Below are 5,041 nucleotides of genomic sequence, written 5' to 3' on the forward strand. Positions count from 1 at the left end.
ACTTTATGTCTGCAGGATTATAACATTTTCTCAAGGTTCGCTCTCTAAATGTCTCATCGAGCAGTGACAGTTGTATGGCTATGCTGAAGGGAGCTCATATTGACCACATGATGGTCAAACATAACTGAGGTTCAGAATTCATTCAGGACCTTGGAGACAGTGGTTGAGAAAACAACCTCATCACACAAGGTCCAAGTAGTTGGTGACACTCCATGGACAAACTATCTGCTGATGAGGACCATGTGATATTACAATAATGAAAGCAACAAATCAGCTACTAAACTGACTCGTGGTTAGATTGTTGTCCTAATTATTTGCTGTTTCCAATGTCAAGAATGAATTTTGAACCTCAGATTTTAAGCCAACATAGTAGAAGATCATGTGATATGATCAAAAGCACTACAGTATACTAAATGAATCGTATGGGGAGTTTCTTTTCTCAAAAATCTTAACACAACAAGTGGCTTGTATGTGTATTAATGTTTGCCATGTTTGGTCGGTCCACCAAAAAGCAATCTTAATGACCATGCCAATTGTGTTTTTGACTTTTCAGTTTGCTCCACCAAGATTTTTTTTTACTTATCTAGTCAAATATCTCAATATTTAAACAAGACAGACTAGCATGGGATTTTGTACATTCATGGTTCCCAGAGGATAAATCCTAATGACTTGTGAATGAATGATATTCCCTTGACTTTACCTTTGCCGTCAACATGAGATTACCATTTGTCTTTCTGAACGAAATGTCTTGACAACTGTTGGGTGGGGTTGGCATAAACTTTGGTTTACACATTCATGACCCTCAGAGGATTGTTGTGGAGAATTCCATCATCCATCAATGGTCAGTTCCGTCAGTGGAGAGAAAGATCACAAAGATCACAAGTCCAAGATGTGTCATGCTGAAAGGTTTATTGAAGTTTGGCCAAGGAACATGGAGAATCAATACACTTGTCACGACATGGTGCCGCCTCGATTCTGAAGAAGCGGTCTTCTCTGGCTCGTCTATATGCTTTCAGAATAGTGACACAACTACTCTATGTCCATAAATGATCATTAGTGGTCCGACATTGTTATCTGTTATTGTTGACTCTCTAGACGCTTGTACCCATCTGTTGTGTCGAGGGAGTGAGACAGCCCTATCCTCTGACATTGGTTACCATTGTAATGACAGCGTCTCTATAACAATCTAACATTCAACCCTGACCCTACAGTAACCTCAGGACATATACTTGACCCTGTGTAACCCCCATATGTGGTATGCTAGGATAGAAAATTCCCTCACAAAGACAAATTGTTTGTGACTTTGTTGATTCCTTAACTTTTACTTGTGTGCAATCATAAATTCAAATTTTCAGTTTGTCCAATACTTTGTTTTATGACCAAACATCTGAAAAACGAATGAAGCTCTAGCAAAAGAGTGAGGACGATGATTCTCTTGCGTATAGGTCTATAGTTAATTTCTCTTTTCATTATAAAGAACTAATTTCCTTGCTGATATTTTCTGGGGCTTTCAATCGTAGCATCAGCCGTCCCCTCCAGCTGATCTATCTAATAGCACAGTGGCACACCTGCATGGTCGCTGTCTTTTTAAAGATGATTCTCTCTCGGCCTTGTCTACGTTCATGCTGCGGCAGATTCATCAGCTTTAACATTTCATCACCTTCAGCAGAGTCATCAGCCGCCGCCACCACCAGTCTCTAGCCTCTATGAGGGAATTCATCTTGCTGCTGCTCAATCACCAAAATTTCCCTGTAGGATATAAAACCTTTTTCAAGACTTAATCACTGCATATCATCTATTATAAAAAAACTATTTTCTTTAATGTGTTCACTTGTCTCTCCTGACCTGAGTTATTTATCAAATGTCAGCTTGCTAAAATGCTGAAATAAGATTGTGAACATGCCAAACACGTTACCATTAAATATAGCCTTATAGATGAATGGCTGTAGAATCTTATTAACCTTTAGTTATCCATGCAAGACCAAAATGTATGAAACTTGTCCTCTCTCAGCCTGGGTGTCTTGCTCAAGTTGATCTAAATGGTACTTGTTGAAGAAATGATCCCTCTTCCGGACATTTTAAGTGGTGGATTTGTGATGCCCAAAAAGGACCCACCATCTACATGGACTAAAAAAAGAGACAGCGAAATATATCAAGGATTGCAGGCTCAAAAACCAACACCCAAGACCCCAGTATCACACAAGGACACTTCAGTATGGAAAATTTCTTTTAACTCCGCTTGAACCCCAGCCTTCCAGTCAAAGATCAATTTCTTTCTCCCACCAGGCCACATTGCTGCCACAACACAGAAATACACATCTTTTTTATGGGTATAATTTTATAAAATAACACCTCCATTACTTTGGTTGTCTCCCTCTGTAATGAAGTTATTGTTCTATGAGTGAGAGAGGCCCAGTCCAACTACAGTATGCTGCAAGGTCAGTGAGTGCTTATTGATTCACCATTCATCTGTTGTTGAGGTCATTACCGGCGTGGTAGCTGTGATGATAATCTTGATTATGGATGGATAGTTCAAGTGGTGTTATGAAGGACGGATGAGCACGGGGAGGGAAGAAAGGAAAGTGTGAAAGCGAAGAGCAGGAACGTAAAGAGGTAAATAAGAAAAAAGACAGTATAGCTGAATGAATGCATAGTTAATTTAAAAATTCTCCGAGCCAATATATTCCTTTGACATTCAGCAAAGTCATGGGAGTAAACAGAAAGGACAGGAGTGACAAATAAAACGGAGAAAACACAGCAAAGAAAAGTAATTAATCATTGTGTCTAGATCTGGGGTGGTTTGAGAAACAGAATCTCTCTGATAAGATATCTATTTCCATCACCGACCAAGTTTGTTCATCAAACCCCTTAATTGAAAACTAATTAACTGATTTGAGGGAAAATAATGAAATATTTCTGTTGCCTGTATCGTCTCCATCCAGCGCTGAAGTTTCTCCAGGGTCTCCGCTCTCCATCAGCGCTGGATGCTTTTCAATTAGAACCTTCATTAAAATGCCTCAGAGCAATTAATGAGCTCGTTAGAGTTAGTAATCACATAATCACTGCATTGATATAGATATCATTTCGACTAGAACTCATCAGACAAACAAATCAACAGCTGAGGGCAGCTTTTACAAGTAGGATAGTTCAGCTGCAATTATATTGCACACAGATTTCGTTGCCTTCCCTGAAAGCCGAATATTTATTGTATGTTCATTTACTTTATTTTATCCAACAGTTAAAATTCAAAACAGCCTTGTATTCACCAATCAATCAATGCCTACTGTTGCAATGTCAAGCTTTCTATTCTCACTCACCTTACTGTTGGCCGGAAGTCAAACACACGAACAGCATAGAGAATCCGGTTGATTTTCAAAATAAAACACCAAGTACAAACTTCCAATCATAACAACAGCAACAACAATTTGACTATGCGGCCTATTTATCCATGGTAGAATCACAGAAACCAGGGAGAAATTATCAAATCTGACCAAGTCTGGTGGGCAAAACACTCTTCTGAAACCCTCCCGGTGGAGTTTGAAGCCAAACCCTGATGTAACAGAGCTTTCTTAGTACTCTGCCCTTTGTACTATTCAAAACTTTGTATCTGGTAGTTGTGGTGCCATTGCATTCGGTGCTTCACCATCTGTTGCCCGGCACTCTTCTAGATTGTTAACACCTGAAACAAAATGTGCATAGCTCCTTTTAAATGATCTGAATCAAATCCGCAGTGTTAATATTTGATCCTATTTAGAAGCAGCTGCAAGAAATGGCAGCTTTTCAGCTACTTTACTGTCTTGTTGACACTTATGTAGTTATTTTTCAGTTAGTGGGAGATAAGGTCGCTGTCAGAAATTCGCGATATCTCAACTAGGAGTAGATTGAACTTATTACTGCAGCCCCGCGAACACTGATTCAACATGTGGAGGGAGTTTTGCCAGGCTCTCTGTGCCTAATTAGTAAGCTGGACAATCAAGGGGGAGGGGGTTAACAAACCGTCACCTAGGGGTATTATACAACTGTAAATGTATGAACCATTCTTGGCGAATTTTAATCATTTACAACATTGCCGATGTTTGAGAGGCAATTATACCAGAAAAATACAAAATATAAGTTTCTGAATGGGGTCAGATGGATTTGAGTGAGCCGCTTAAATAAATTCTATGTGGAAGTAATTACACAAATAGAGTTGGGTCCATATGTTTCACAATGTTCATTAAAAAAGTGCTGACTGCTAATATTATTCTACTGACTGAAAAAAAAATGATACAAAGCGATCCAGAGTTTGTTTTTTTTAGAGCGGAAAAAGCCAGAGAAATGCTTTTTCCACAAACTATTTGAAGAAATCTCTGTCCTGCTTGCACTGCTACGAGGAAGCATCAACAACTACCAAACATCAATGACGGAACATTATCAATTATTCAAATATCGAATGTCTAACTTTTATCCATTACCGAATACCCATGAGACGCTGGTACGTACATACACTCAGACTGAATGTGTGCAGTTCCTTATACGACACATTTATCACGCATCAATATGAAACATGAGGCATGAACAGTTCTCCCCAAGGCGAGAGGAAAGTGAATGATTAACAAATCAGAAATTATGCATTCCCATTGGTGTACATTGGTAAGCTGGTGTGAATGTGTTTGCGTACATGAGTGAAAGAGACAGAAGGAGGACGATGGCCACAGTGGAAGGAAGCTGTGCGCGTGTGCGTCTGCATTTTTATTTGTTGTGCCTTTGGAGATTTGGGGAAGTAATAAGAAATATTTAAAAGTTGAATTTTACCAATAGAAGCAGAAAGGAAGCAGCAGGACACGAGTAATGACTATGCAGTGCAGTGAGAAAAGAGCAAAAAAAGGAAACACACATACAAATGTGTACAAAAATCACCTACACACAAATCTCAGAGCTCAAATCCCTAAGCAGAGGTATTTTGCAGAGACATCTCGTCCGCTGCATATAGACCCAGTTAGCCAGGGGAGCATATCCGCATTCAGGTGCAAAAAGTACCTGATTCTGCATTTACGATAAC

At 39.3% G+C, this 5,041-nt stretch overlaps 1 long non-coding RNA gene across 1 annotated transcript; it reads right to left on the reverse strand.

Moving 5' to 3' along the window:
• Positions 1-1,585: 1,585 nt before the first annotated feature.
• On the reverse strand, positions 1,586-3,349 carry LOC113747854 (uncharacterized). Its single transcript, XR_003463947.1, has 3 exons — positions 3,318-3,349; positions 1,962-2,127; positions 1,586-1,749 (listed from the first exon to the last, which is right to left on the reverse strand). It is a non-coding gene; the product is annotated as an uncharacterized LOC113747854 (long non-coding RNA).
• Between the last annotated feature and the right edge of the window lie 1,692 nt (positions 3,350-5,041).

This window comes from Larimichthys crocea, chromosome XVI (genome assembly GCF_000972845.2).
Source record: "Larimichthys crocea isolate SSNF chromosome XVI, L_crocea_2.0, whole genome shotgun sequence".
Classification (NCBI taxonomy): domain Eukaryota; kingdom Metazoa; phylum Chordata; class Actinopteri; family Sciaenidae; genus Larimichthys; species Larimichthys crocea.